The 16,300-nt window shown below is 33.5% G+C and overlaps 1 protein-coding gene across 2 annotated transcripts in view; it reads right to left on the bottom strand.

Moving 5' to 3' along the window:
- The window catches only part of TACC2 (transforming acidic coiled-coil containing protein 2), a 314,467-nt gene extending 300,341 nt beyond the window's left edge, over nucleotides 1-14,126 (bottom strand). Inside the window, exon 1 of one of the 2 annotated variants that reach the window (XM_031955975.1) lies at nucleotides 13,900-14,126. The gene's annotated coding sequence lies outside the window, so the exon portion shown is untranslated. The remainder of the gene's footprint in view (nucleotides 1-13,899) is intronic. The other variant, XM_031955979.1, reaches the window with a different exon arrangement.
- Nucleotides 14,127-16,300: the final 2,174 nt, after the last annotated feature.

Here is a 16,300-nt window from a genome sequence, read left to right as displayed (position 1 = left end):
TGAAGAAAGTGAGAAATATTAAATGCATTCTTTTCAAAAAATGATGCAATAAAAATCACATATAATAAAAAGTCATAGAAAGACAGATTCAAAATTAATTGGAAACCAAATAATCTAATCCTAAAGAATGAGTGAGCCAAATTAAAATCATAGAAACAATCAATAATTTCATCCAAAAAAATGACAATAAGGAGACAGCATAATAAAAAGTCATAGAAAGACAGATTCAAAATTAATTGGAAACCAAATAATCTAATCCTAAAGAATGAGTGAGTCAAATTAAAATCATAGAAACAATCAATAATTTCATCCAAAAAAATGACAATAAGGAGACAGCATACTAAAATTTATGGGATGCAATCAAAGTCATTCATAGGAAGAAATTTTATATCTCTAAATGCTTACATGAACAAAATAGAGAAAAGGAGATGAATGAGTTGGGCATGTAACTTACAAAACTAGAAAAAGAACAAATAAAAAATCCCCAATTAAATAACAAATTAAAAATTCTGAAAATCAAAACAGAGATTAATAAAATTGAAAGAAAACTATTAAATTAATAAAAATTGAGAGTTTATTCTAAGAAAAAAATAGATAAATCTTTTGTTAATTTGATTAATAAGAAGAATGAACAAAAGCAAATTACCCATATTAAAAATGAAATGGGTGAATTCATCACCAAGGAAGAGAAAATTAAAGAAATAATTAGGAGTTACTTTGCCCAACTATATGTCAATAAATCTGACAATCTTCATGAAATAGATGACTATTTACAAAAATTTAAACTGCCCAGATTAAAAGAAGAAATAGAATATTTCAATAACCTCATTTTAGAAAAAGAAATTGAACAAGTCAATAATGAACCCCCCAACCAAAAAAAATCTCCAGGATCAGATGGATTTTCAAGTGAAGTCTACCAAATATTTGAAGAATAATTCCTGTATCAATATGTTTATACATATTGGATTTAACATATATTTTAACATGTTTAATATATATTTGATTGCTTGCCATCTAGGGGAGGAACTGGGGGGAAGAAGGAGAAAATCTGAAACACAAGGCTATGCGAAGGTCAATATTGTCAAATTATCCATGCATATGTTTTGAAAATTAAAAGCTTTATTTAAAAAAAGAACAATTAATTCCAATACTATAAAAACTATTTGGGAAAATCAGTGAAGAAGTAGTCCTACCAAATTCCTTTTATGACACAAATATGATGCTGATACTTAAACCAGGAAGAGCCAAAACAGAGAAAGAAAATTAAATCCCAATTTTCTTAATGAATATTGATGCACAAGCCATTCTCCATTTGATAAATGGTCAAAGGATGTGAACAGACAATTTTCAGACGAAGAAATTGAAACTATTTCTAGTCATATGAAAAGATGCTCCAAGTCATTGTTAATCAGAGAAATGCACATCAGAGATACCACTACACACCTGTCAGACTGGCTAGAATGACAGGGAAAGATACTGCAGAATGTTAGAGGCGATATGGGAAAACAGGGACAATACATTGTTGGTGGAATTGTGAACGAATCCAACCATTCTGGAGAGCAATTTGGAACTATGCTCAAAAAGTTATCAAACTGTGCTTACCCTTTGATCCAACAGTGTTACTACTGGGCTTATATCCCAAAGAGATCTTAAAGAAGGGAAAGGGACCTGTATGTGCACGAATGTTTGTGGCAGCCCTTTTTGTAGTGGCCAGAAACTGGAATGAGTAGATACCCATCAATTGGAGAATGGCTGAATAAATTGTGGTATATGGATATTATGGAATATTATTATTCGGTAAAAAATGACCAACAGGATGATTTCAGAAAGGCCTGGAGAGACTTACATGAACTGATGCTGAGTGAAACGAGCATGGTTAGGAAATCATTATATACTTCAACAACAATACTATATGATGATCAATTCTGATGGACCTGGCCATCCTCAGCAATGAGATGAACCAAATCAGTTTCAATGGAGCATAACAAAGTGAACCAGCTACACCCAGCGAAAGAACTCTGGGAGATGACTAAGAACCATTACATCAAATTCCTAATCCCTATATCTTTGCCTGCCTGCATTTTTGATTTCCTTCACAGGCTAATTGTACAATATTTCAGAGTGTGATTCTTTTTGTACAGCAAAATAATGGTTTGGTCATGTATACTTATTGTGTATCTAATTTATACTTTAATATATTTAACATCTACTGGTCATCCTGCCATCTAGGGGAGGAGGTGGGGGAAAGGGGGGGAAAAATTGGAACAAAAAGTTTGGCAATTGTCAATGCTGTAAAATTACCCATACATATAACTTGTAAATAAAAAAACTATTTAAAAAATAAATAAATTAATTAAACATTTAAAAAATGAATATTGATGCAAAACTTTAAAATAAAATATTAACAAAGAGATTATAGTAATTTATCATAAGGACAATATACAATGACCAGTTGAGATTATTATACCAGTAATGCAGGATTGTTCATTGTTTGGAAAACTATTAGCATAATTGATCATATCAATAATACAACTAACAGAAATCATATGATTATCTCAATAGATACAGGAAAAGCTTTTGACTAAATACAACACTTAATCCTATTTGGAAAAAAAAAAAACACCAGATAGCATAGGAATAAATGGAGTTTTCCTTAAAATGATCAGCAGTAGCTATTTAAAACTATCAGCAAGCATTATATGTAATGGAGATAAGCTAGAAAAATTTCCCATAAGATCTAAGGTGAAACAAAGATGCCCATTATCACCATCGTTATTTAATATTGTACTAGAAATGTTAGCATTAGCAATAAGAAAAGAAGAAACTGAAGGAACAGGCAATGAAGAAACAAAACTATCACTCTTTGTAGATGAAATGATGATATATTTAATGAATCCCATAGTAAGAACTAAAAAAACATATTGATACAATTAAAAACCTTAGCAAAGTGGCAGGATATAAATAAACTCACACAAATTATTAGCATTTCTACATATTACCAACACAGTCTAGCAGCAAGAGATAGATAGTGAAATTCCATCTAAAATATCTATAGACATTATAAAATATTTGGAAGTCTATCTACCAAAATAAATTCAGGAAATATAAAAGTATAATTATATAACACTTTTCACACAAATAAAGTCCAGTCTAAACAATTGGAAAATATTAATTATTCATGGGTAGGCCTTGCTAATATAACAAAAATGACAATTCTGCCTAAATTAATTTACTTATTCAGCACCATATCAACCAAAATGCCAATAAATAAATTTATAGAGCTAAAACAAATAATAACCAAATTCATTTGGAAGAACAAAAGACCAAGAATATCAAGGGAATTAATGAAAATTAAATGCAAAGGAAAGTGGCCTAAACCATATCAGATCTGAAAGTATATTATAAAGTGGCAAGCATCACAACTATTTGGTAGTGTTTAAGAGAGTGATGGCGCAGTGTTAGGTACACAAGACACAATAGTCAATGACTATAGTAATCTACTTTTTGCTAAACCACAAAACTCCAGCTTTTTGTATAAGAACTCACTATTTGATAAAAAGTTCTGGGAAAATTGGAAAACAGTATAGCAGAAATTAAACATAGATACACCTTATAGAAAGATAAGGTCAAAACGGGTACATGATTTAGACATAAAGGAAGATACCATAAGCAAATTGGGAGAACAAGGAATAGTTTACCTATTAGAGCTATGAAGAAGACAAGAATTTTTGACCAAACAAGAGATAGAAAACATGATGAAATGTAAAATGGATGATTTTGATTACATTAAATCTAAAAGGTTTTGCACAAACACAACCATTGCAACCAAAATTAAAAGGAAAGCAGAAAATTAGAAAATAATTTTTATAGCCAGTGTTTCTGAAAAGGCCTACTTTCTCCAATATAGAGAGAATTGAGTCAAATTTATAAGAATACAAGTCATTCCCCAATTGATAAATGGTCAAAGGATATGAACAGACAGTTTTCAGGTGAAGAAATTAAAACTATTTCTAGTCCTCTGAAAATGCTCTAAATCACTATTGAATAGAGAAGTGCAAATTAAAACAAGTCTGAGGTACCAACTGATGCCTATCAAAATGGTTAATATGAGAGAAAAGGAATATAAATGTTGCAGAAGATGTATGAAAATTGAAACACTAATGTATTATTGATGGAGTTGGAAACTGATCTAACCATTCTGGAGAGCAGTTTGGAACTATCACCAAAGGGCTATAAAACTATGCATAGCCTCTGATCCAACTATATTAGGTCTATATATATTAGGTCTACATCCCAAAGGGATCATAAAAAAGGGGGAAAGATCCCCATGTATAAAACTATCTAAAGCATTTCTTTTTTGTGGTGTCAAATAATTGGAAATTTAGGGAATGCCCATCAATCAGGGAATGACTGAACAAGTTGTGGTATATGAATGCAATGGAATATGATTGTTCTATAAGACATAATGAGAAGGATTTCAGAAAAACCTGGAAAGATTTACATGAACTGATGCTGAATAAAGTGAGCAGAACCAGCAGAACATTGACAGAGTAACAAGACTGTGTGATGATCAACTATGTTAAACTTGGCTCTTCTCAGCAATACAGTGATCCAAGACAGTTCCAAAAGATTAGTGATGAAAAATGTTATCTACATCCAGAGAAAGAACTATGGAGTCTGAATGCATATTGAAGCATATAATCTTCATTTTTTTGTTGATTTTTTTCATGGTTATCCCTTTTGTTCTGAGTCTTCTTTTACAACCTATTATGGAAATATTTTTAACATGATTGTACATGTATAACCTATATCAGATTGATTTCAGTCTTAGGGAGGGGACTGGTAAGGGAGGGAGGGAGAAAAATTTAGAATTCAAGATCTTACAAAAATGAATATTAAAAATTATTTTTAACATATACAAATATACTATTAATAGAAAAAGAATTTACAGCTAAGAGATTCCTTAAGGTTCATCAAGTCTAATTTCTACACTTTATTTGTATATCTTAATTAGACAGAGTTTATACCAAGTCACACTCACCCTGATATGTCAGGTTCCTTCTTTTCTAGTAGTTCTGAAACTAGTTCTACTAGTTTCTAGTAGGATCTGAAATCTATTTCTAATGTTATCAGCTTGAGCCCTCATTCTGGTGTATTCTTCCCAATATCAGTCAACATTTGTAGGTATCCTAGTGATTTATTTTATTTATTGACACTTCAGTATCATTTAATCAGTTACGGTAATTTGCTTTCATAAAAGTATCATTTGCCAAAACGACACAGTAAGAACACAGGTTATAAAACACCCCTCTCTCCTAATACATGAGCTCATATTCTCTATTATGGCTCCTAGAGAGTGGACTCAAAAGTTATTGCTACAAAGCACTGGCCCCACCAAATTAACTTCTGAACTGTTGCCAAGTCAGTCACTTCCTTATTTCAGGTTTCAGTATCTGAAAATCCACTACAGTACTGGGTCAAGCAAGTCATTGGTGCCACATAAGGTTGGCTGCTGGCCATCCCTAGAATGGACTTCAATCCCTGGACCTTTTGAGATTTCACAAGGGCCTGTACCAAAAGAACAAAAGACATAGACAGACAGGAGACAGAAACCTGAGCTAAATGATAGGAGTCCAGATGAGGAGCCTCCAAGATCCTTCCCCCATAGGAGAATCAACACTTTTTGCCTCACTTGTTCTGAAAAGACTTTAAACTGTCCTTATGGAAGTCTTTTGTGTGCTCAATCAATCCTGTTCAACAGAGACCTTTCTTCTGACCCCTCAATAAGCAGATGTTAAACAGTTATAGAATGTTTACAAATTCTCCAAAGTCCAAGGGAATCCAAAGGATTTTCAGGAAGAAAACAAGACACATACTCATGAGACTTTGGTTATTATCAGCTAGTCCCCTCTCACATAAAGATAAGGAAACTGAGTTAAGTCCCAGAAAACAGTGGCATGTCTGTATAGCATAGATAATGACTATCAGAACTCAAATTTGAACTCAGTTTCAATGTTTCTTCTACTTCAACATATATCTGCCTTTGAAAAAAGACATCTACAGGGATGTTTTTCCCACATAGCAAACTAGAGGTCTCTTTACTTTTTAATAATCTCTGGAGTTTGACAATCATCTATCGCCTAGTCGGATGTCCCTTCTTCACAATAGATAAAATGTCTTTGTTACTTTCCCACTTTCCTTTCACTTTGCCTCTTTCTTTCCTTGAAGAGCTTCACCTCCTCCTTCCCATTCCATTACAGCAAGTTGCCTCAACCCACACCAAGAGAACCTTAAATACTGAATTTGTATAATATGGTCAAGTCTTATAGGCTGAATGGATAATGATCAGCAGTGTGTTATAATCTTAAAGTATACCCAGAAAATGGCTTCATGGGCTTCCACTCCTAAACTTCTTTATATTTGAATAGAAAATTCTCAAAGACAGAAAAGCTCTCAATCTCCTTAGTTATGAATCTCAAATGGTTGAATTTCTGGGCCTGAGGTGAAGTTATTTTGATGGGAGGCAGAGAGGCCCTATCAATGTCCCTGAAATCTAGTAGTCTTGTTACATAGAAAATTGCCTGCTCTCTCTACTTGTGAGGGCAGCCCTAAATTTAGACTAATCTTTTTAGCAGGATTTCAGGAGCTATGGTTGAAGCAAGTCCTCAGAGCATATTTATGTTCCTCAAGGAGCAACCTAGAAGGCCCATTTCTACCCCTCCATCACCTTAAATCCTTTTATAAGTTTTATTGCTGTACTTTGTTATACATTACAAACATTTACAGATTATTCCACTTTGTGAGAACTCTCTTGTGACAAAATAAAACATTTCAACAAAACTAAATACAGTAACTTCATCAGAAATACCTTATCATTCTACATTTGAAATACCCCCAAGCTCTCTTTAAGAAAAAAAAATCAGAAAACAATTTTCTTTTTCTCCCTCTCCATACCACACTGGAAAAAAGAAAAAAAATTCTCTTAATAAATATGCATAGTCAAGCAAAACAAATTCCCTTAGTTGTTACATACAAAAATATGTATCGTTCTGTACCCTAAGTCATTTACTTTTGTAATGTATGTTTCAATCTAAAATTATGATGGATGCAAAAATGAATTCTATCATTCAAAGAATCCAATATTATATAAATTGTCTGCAAAAATAGCAAGAAAAGAGATTTATAATCCAAGGAGAATCAAAACAGAAAAAGAAAGTTATAGATCAATCAATATCTCTAAGAAATATAGTTATGACAATTTAAAATAAAACATTAACAGAGAGACTAAAACAAAATATCACAATGATTATATACTATTACCAAGTTGGGTTTATACTAGGATTATAAAGTTGACTTAATATTGGGAAAACTATAAATTTAATCAACCATATTAATAAATTAAAATTTAGACTAATATCTTATACTACATATATAGATAAGCTTTGTTGTTTTTTTGTGGTTGTTCAGTTATGTCTGATTTTTTGTGATCCCTTTTGGAGTTTTCTTGGCAAAGATACTGGAGTTGTTTTTATCATTTCCTCCTTCATCTCATTTTACAGATGAAGAACTGAGGCAAACAGAGTAAAATGACTTGTCCAGGTCCACATAACTACTAAGTATGTAAGGTCAGAATTGAATTCAGGAAGAAGAGTCTTCCTGATTCCAGCCCCAACACTGTGTCTACTGTACCATCTAATTGCCCATATGAAGCTACAGAATTATAAATCTTTATTTCCTTGCTGACCCTTGATTGTTTTCTAGCTATAGCCCAAGGGAGCCAGGTGACACAGGGTATAGAATTCTAGTTCTGAAATCAAAAAGATTTGGGTCAAGTCCTGCCTCAGCTATTCAACTGTATGATCCTGAGCAAATCATTTAACATTCGTTTGCCTGAGTTTTATTGTGAAAATCAAGTAAGATAATATTTGTAGTTTCTGGCACATAGTAAGTGATATATAAAGGTTTATTTCTTTTTTAGCAAGATTCTATTCAACGTTTATTGAACACTTATTATATATGCTAGGGATTGGAAATCCAAGTTTTCTTTTTTAAAACAATATTCATGGCCTCCAAGATTTATGTTTGAAGTGGGGGGAAGTTGATAGACTACCAACTATGTGCAGATAACTAAGCTGTAAGATGACGTGCAAGGTTGGTAGAGGTGTGTTACAAAGTGTACTGAATAAGAAACCTGAGGTTTTTCATCTGTGAAAAAGGAGAATGAAATGTCTTCAAAAGTAAATTGAAGTCCTGAAGGCAAGGAGGGGGCATTAAACAGTTGCCAAAGAGTGTACTTCTCATTTGGCAATGCAAACACTAATATCATGAAATGCTCTTCAAAGAATTGGAAAATATGAGCAAGAGATCTTGTGACTGACCTACAGTCCAAGCATTAGCTGCCTCATCTGGTTGGTATGAAATTTGAGACGTGAAATAACTTTGTCAGGTTCTAACTTGAGCTTTATTATCAATTTTAGCAAAAATGTGTTCACAGACAATGTTTACTGAGTGCCTGAAAATGAGCAGATTGCTACACACTCTATGAAATTTAGCCATTGTCCACTTAGTTAACTGATTCTATGGATCTATGAACGTTAAATAAATAGCTGCCCACCCAAACATATGGAGATTATAAACCTTGATCTGCAGAATTTGGAAACAAAGTCAGTCACCTTTTGAAAAGTTAAAAAAAAAAAAAAAAAGCACAAAAGGAGGTTGGCCAAAAGATGACGTGTGAATAGATTGTTGATGAGAAAAGAGTCTTCTGAAACCCCCTCAGGGAAACACAAATCTCAAGCACAGCTAACGTAAATAAACCCTTCTTTCCAGCACCATACTGTAATGTGAGGTAATGTTGCTTTTGGGTGACTAACAAATCCTGATTGCCTCAGTAAAGAATAGTAACCAAAACTAAACTTGGGGTCTACCAGAATCTCCTCCAAAAACCCACTAAAATATGAGTGATTGCAAAAGAAGCTGTACTGAACACTATTGTGTCATGGGAAAGATAATGTTTACATAACAGATTGGTCTATTTAGAGACTAGAAAAAGGAAAATAAAGATTAAGAATTTGTCCTGGCTATTCAGTACTGCTGGGGGAAAAGATGATTGGATTAAAGATGATCTCCACTGGTTGTTTGGGGAAAAAATATAGGCAGAGTGGAGAAGTACCATTTGTCACATTATCCTAACTTGGTGGAAATAGTTAACAACATCCAACTCCTTTGGTTTCAATTCTATGTTCACAAACAATTTTATGGCTTTGCCAATTGACCTCCTGAGTAGATTCATCTAAAAGGGTTCCTCTGATTGGATTACTTGGAAGGAATACCCTATATAAATGAAAAACTTCAGTTCTCTTGTCACTGTAAATTGATAAATTGGTCTTCTGGTTTCTAAGTTAAACACCTAATATTGTAAGATCGAATAGGGTGAGTCAGCTTTCCAGAGTTTGGTACCCTGGATAAACTGATAAAATTGAGTTTCCTTTTAAACTTATAAAACTGAGAATCAATGGGACTAGTTTTATGATTTCTTTAACATCTTCTATTAACTGCAATAACTCTGACACCTACCTGACTTGGAAAAATTCCCTAAAGTTTTTGCATACACTTTGTATGGTATATTGAAAAAGTGATAAATATTGAATCAGAAAGACCTGGCCTTATTTCTCTCTTTTGACACCTGTGTTTAACTATGGCCAAGTTCCTTTAGTTTCTTGGAACCTCAATTTCCTCATCTGTGAAATGATTATCTTGCCTGCAGTATCCATCCCAGCAGAATATTGTAAGATTTAATAAAATAAAATAAAATTCAGTTTTGGACTTGGAATTATATTTCTAGACATAACTCTAGAAGAATTATAAATAATGGTAAGGTATAAAAATGGTTATAGGATTGTTGTGAAGATGAAATTATGTATATACAGTGCTTTGCAGACTTTAAAGTAAATGTAAGCCATGACCCTTTGAGTCTATTTTTTTATTATTATTAATTCAAAGTCTCTGCTTGTATGATGATTACCAAGTCTTATCTTAAGGGACTTGAAAATTTCCCTCAACTCCTAGCACAATGCTCATCCAATACACAGGAGATGATTAAATTATGTTGGCTTGAATAAAGAAGCTTACCAGAAATCTATGTATGCATATATATTCTTTGTGCTTCAGGATTTTTTATGTACATGGATAGGAAATGCTAGCTACTTTTCCGAGGCCACAAAAGAGTGAGACCCAATACGCTGTAATCACCACTTGAATACAAACAGATGTTAGCTATTTGATGCTAGAAAACTATACCTTTTGCCTGATCCTATTTCTCCAATTTGTTTTACAACACTGGTGTATGATGCTGGGGTTAATCTGAAGTTAAAATTCATGAAAATCAATCCTGATTGCAGTGCAGGTTGTTCATAGACTTTAATCTGTCACAATAAAATTCCTTTTTTTTGGTTATGTACCAAAGGCACTAATCACACGGTGTCAATTTTAAATACCATTATTAATAATATTTCAGAAGCCTCAGGCAGTAATCTTGCAAAAATACTTCTCATTCTTTCTCTACCTAAATATTTCACAAGGGACAGAAATGTAAACATAAATTTATCCTTACAAACTACAATTTTTAAAATGCGTTTATATTTATTTCCATTAAATCATCTTGGCTTCCCATCTTCCTTCCAACTGAGACTTTGGCCAGGTCCTGTTGATTTTTCAGATGTCCCTTGAATCCATCCCTTCCTTTCTGGTGCTGTTGCTACCACTCTACTTTAGTCCCTCACTGTCTCTCACCTGGTTTCTGCTGCCACCATTTTTTCCCTTCTTTCGATCCGTTTTCCAACCTGATGCCAGATCAATCTTCCTAAACATCATTTTCTCATGTAATTTCCCTTCCCAAAACTCTTCCTGTCACTTTTTCACTGCCTAGGATAAAATTTAAATGCCTTTAGCTAAGAATCAATGCTCTCCATGCCCATCTTTTCAGGAGCTTCCTGATACAAATCCTCTACTCTCACTAACCATATATGTTATACCTTTTTCTTTTCTCCTAGTATCAAAATCTGGATCTTCATTTAAGTCCTAACTCAACTTACACCTTTCCCCAGGATTCTTTTCCTTTCCTTTTCTTTCTTTCTTTCTTTCTTTTCTTTTTTTTTTTTTTTGTCTTAATCTCTTCTTTATATCTCTCTTGTTCTTGTGGCTCATTTTCAATCTAGTATCCTAAATAATCTTCTCTCCAAATTTATCTCCTCCCCAACTAAAAAAGGCATGAAAGTCTCTGTTCTTTGAATCCTCCACAGCAAACAGTGTAAGTACTTACACATAGTAAATGCTCCATAAATTTGTGTTTGAATAATATTAGGCGATGCCTAAGGGAAATGGTTTTTTCTATCCCAGAAAAAAAAGGAGATGGAGAGGAAATTTACTACTAGCAGAACCAATATATTGATTGGCACCAAGATTTTAATTATAATTTTACTTTGAAATAAAAATTTTCATTCTATCTCTATTTTATTTGCCTTATATTTTAAAAAAATTCACTATCAAATGACACAGCTTGATGGTTTACTGTATCCTTACATTCTACTCCTTCTACAAATCATCATATGAATATTTCCCCTGAAGGCAGGATGAGAAGGGTAAATTTATAGAAATAGATGAACATATTTATAAGACAAGATTTGAAATGGGAGGGTATCATGGATTCATAAGCCATTAAGGAAAGGGAAGTTATCTTTGGGGAATGTTTTGAATTGGCACTACCTGGAGTCAATGAGTTGGACTAAGTGGGCATTAAGGCTTCTCTTCCAAGACTATAATTGCATAATTTTTTGTTAATTTTAACTTCAGAATATATGCAATTTAAACCAATTCTGCAAGCTTATTAAGTACAAGCTTACTATTCTGTGCAAGGCACCAGACTAGGTATTGGGATTCAAAGACAAATAGAAACAGTCCCTGACTTTAAGAAACTTATCTACAGGGAGAATGCACCTAGATAAGTTAGTATAAAATATAGAGTAATATACAAAGCATAATGACCTGGGGGATCAGGAAAAGCCTCATATAGGACAGGAGGTGGCATCTGGGCTAAGTTTTGAAAGAAAAATATTCTATACAAAGAGGGGCATCCAGTGCAAAGACATTGAGTTGGTAGGTGGACCACTATATGAAAGGAGAAAGAACTTAAGCCATTTAGCTGAATTTTAGAGGCCAAAAGAGAGAAGTAATATAAAATCATTCTAGAAAGCATTCAGATTACAAAGGACTTTAAAGGCTAAACAGAGGAATTTGTACATTATCTCAGAAGCATTAGGGACTTATTAACCAGAGTGGTGACATGGTCAGACCTGTGCTTTAGGAATATTAATTTGATGGCCTTGTGGAGGTTGATTGGAGAGAGGTGAGATCTACCACAGGGAGATTAGATAAGTGGTGATGAGATGGAGGGATGGCTGCATCCCTGAGATGGGGGGATTGTACGTGAAATGTTGAAAAAGTTGGCTAGACAAGACTTGGCAGTTGAAAGGTGACTCAAAGATTTCTAACCTAAGTGACTGGAAGAATGATGGTGTCCTTGACTCAAATAAGAAATCTGGGAAGTAGGGAAAATTAGGGAGAAATAAAATTAATTTCATTTTGGACAAAATGAGTTTGAGATGCATACATGTAAAGCTTTGCAAGATACTCCTTTCCTTCCTGTAAAAAAAATAGCAAATTTAACTTTTCATTGATATTCTGTAATATTCTAAAGATATTGAAAGATCCAGAAGATCCTAATGTAAGATTTATATTTGTAAGGCACCTTATGACTCATTCTCATTTTGCAGATAAGAACACTGAAACCCAGAAAGGCTAAGTAAATTACCCCAAATCACCCAGGGAGTAGTAAGTGGCAAGCCAGAATTAAGTTCAAGATCCTCCAACTCTGAGTTTAGGACTCTTTCTATTTTAATGCCCTGTTTGAGTTTGGTTTAACACGAAATAAAGCACTTTAAAAAAAAAAACCCTTTCAAAAGTTATACAATGGCATGTTTTTTACTCTTTTCAAGGATATTGAAAGACCCAAGAACTTATCTAATATTCCAAATACAAACACCAGATTGTAAGAAGATTATAAGGAGTCCTTAAAATTAAATGCTTTGCTGAAATAATATGTAGATTGTCCCAAGCTTTAGGTTCAGACTTGGGTCACTTTTGACCTGTCAGTGTTGCTAATAGCTACCACTGAGAATCATTCTAACACACACATATTTTCTATGGATGTCATGGTAGCTTAAAGGAATAATCCCTTCTAAAATAGCTTCGTAGGAACATGGCTATTAGAGATCATCTTATCCAAATCTCTCATTTTACAGATGAGGAAATCTGTCAGGAAAGTTATTTTGTTGTGTGAAAGTCCAAAGAAGAATATGTTCAAATGTAATTATAAGTCAACATGATTAAGAGCTTATAAATAACTTATTTTCCATAAAGTCTTAAGTTCAAGTACTTCTTAAATTACATTGTTGCTTAATTACAAATTTGTGATATTAAGATTACTTGTTGACAGAATCATTAAATTGTAGAATTCTAAGGCTGGAAGGGAGTGACCCTTATACACATTTAATCCAATACTTTCATTTAACAAATGAAAAAATAGAGGCTTAGAGAAACTGGAACAGTTGTCAGTATTTTGATTTAAAAAATCACTGACTATTTGGAGGGAGGGAGAAATAAAAACCATCTTATTTTTAAAAACAAACAAACAAAAAAGAAATATAAAAACGCTTTAAATTTTTCTACGTAAGAAAAAAAAAAAAGACTTCAACATTTATCTCTCTAATCTCAATTGACAACATAGTTCAAAGTACATGTTCATTAAAGGAATACAGAAAATAGGATCCGTGGCTTACTTACCCAGTGTTCTTCTAGCATGAATAAGAATAAGGAAATGACCCTCTCTTCCTGATTTTATAATTTTTCACCACTGTCTTCTTCTCTCACGACTCATAGCCCCTCTTTTCACCCCAGGATCACATGAAAGCAAGTGTTCTATAAATGTGAGTTGGCTTAAGGTTGAGAACACTATGCTGGATGGCGTCGAAGTGTAAGGAATCTGACCCTGGGAGTTTTACTGCTGTGACACGTCAGTTCTCAAAAGGAATTTTCAGTTGCAAGATGAAAATAACACAAGAGTCAGCAAGCTCTCAGGTAGAGCTGAGGGGGGACTAATCCTTTTCTCTGATTGTATATTTAGAGACATTGTGCTGGCTCTTTGGAAATGAAGGCATCCTGGACAACCTTCTGCAGTCAGATTCATTTAACTGAAACAACTCTGCACTTTGAGCTGGCCAGATTGCACTTTAAACTAAGACTGGCAATGAGGTTTAAGAGGAGACAACCTGAAAAGTTAATAGACCTCCTGATACACCGTTGCCAGTCAGATTGATCCTGTAGGTCTCTGTAGGTTTCATAAAAGAGCAGTTGTCTTTTTCTTGGAATCCCTTAAATAAATCCCTCTTTATTGAATTCTGAAAGTCAACCTGTCATATTAAAAATATTTAAGCTTTTTAAATTTCTATTATATTTCTTGGCCCCAGCCTAGGAGGTAGAATATTGCCTCTGATACTTAATAGTTGTGTGCCTGTACATGAGACCTTTAACCTGTCTAATCTTTGGGCACCTCTTTGAGACTATAAATAGATTTTATTTGAAAGGGATTTCTGTATCATATTATAACATTTTTTTGACTGATCTCATAATTTCTTTTTTTCTCTTAAAATTTTTTATTGATATCTTATTTTGTTTTTCAAATTAGTAAGCTAAGTGCACAAAGAATGCAAAAATAGTTTCTGTCTTCAAGAAGTTTACATTCTATTTTTTTGGGGTGGAGGAGGAGATTAACATATTTTTGCTCTGAACTTAAAAAATAAAACAAATAGGGGCAGCTAGATAGCACAGTAAATAGAGCACCAGCCCTGAAGTCAGGAGGACCTGAGTTCAAATTTGACATCAGACACGTAACACTTCCTAGCTGTGTGACCCTGGGCAAGTCACTTAACTCCAATTGCCCCAGCAAAATAAACAAACAAACAAATAAATAAATAGATGAATGAATGAACAAACAAACAAATAAAATAAAAAATAAAACAAATAATTTCCATAACAAAGTAGAATAGAAAAGCAGAGAATTGCACCTGAAACAGCAGGTCCATTATGTACAACTTGCTAATCCTTTCAAATATATAATATGTTAGTTCTTTCTCTGGATGCAAATAGCATCTCCCTTCACAGGATCTTTGCAGTTAATTTGGCTATTTGTAACAGTCAGAATGGCTTGGTCACTCAAAGACAATCCTGCGATTCTCTTGGTTAGACATTATTGTGAATAGGTCTCTCCATGCTTTTCTAAAATCATCAAACTCATCATTTTTTTATAGTAGAGTGATATTCCATCACAAATATATACCACAAGTTGTTTAGCCAATCCTCAGTTGAAAGGCCACCCCCCAATTTCCAATTCCTTTGTCACCACAAAGACAGCTACTATAAATATTTTAAAACATGTAGGTTCTTTCCCTTTTCCCTTTACTATCTTAGCAAAAGACCTAATAGTAGTATTGCTAGGTCAAAGGATATAATAGTTCAATAACTCTTTGGGCATAATTCCAAATCATTCTCCTAAGTGGCTGGATCAGCTCACAGATTCACCAACAATGAATTAAGGTCTGAATTTTTCCACATCCCCTTCAACATTTGTCACTTTCTCTCCTATCATTTTAGCCAATATGATAGGTATAAAATGATATCTTGCACTTTTATATTATTCATATCCCCAATCTATTCTTGTGACAATTATTCAGTATTCCTCAAGTTCAAGTAAGGCATAACCAAATAAATAGCTCTTTTTTGATTTTATAACTTTTTTTCTCTTTTACTACTTCTGATTCCTTATTCACCCCCTAGGATCACATGAAAGGATTCTACAAATGTGAGTTGGTTTAAGGTTGAGAACTCTATGCTAGATAGAATGCTCCTTCCAGAGAGCTATCCCTTATAATGAAGAAGAAAAAAAATCAGCAAACAAAATCAGCGAACAAAAAGTCTAATAATATAGACAGGGTCCTAAACCCAATCTCCTACCTCTTCAAAGAAGCAGGAGAGGGGCTCTTTCATATTTCTCCTTTGGAGTCGCTTCTTTTTACTGTTGTTGTTTAGTTGTTTAGTCATATCTGACCTTAATAACCCCATTTGGGATTTTCTTGGCAAAAATACTGGTTTGTTGTTTCTTTCTTCAGCTCATTTTCACAGATGAGGA

The sequence above is a fragment of the Sarcophilus harrisii genome, chromosome 2, assembly GCF_902635505.1.
Source record: "Sarcophilus harrisii chromosome 2, mSarHar1.11, whole genome shotgun sequence".
Taxonomy (NCBI): Eukaryota; Metazoa; Chordata; class Mammalia; order Dasyuromorphia; family Dasyuridae; genus Sarcophilus; species Sarcophilus harrisii.
This window is presented reverse-complemented; position numbering and strand designations above follow the sequence as displayed.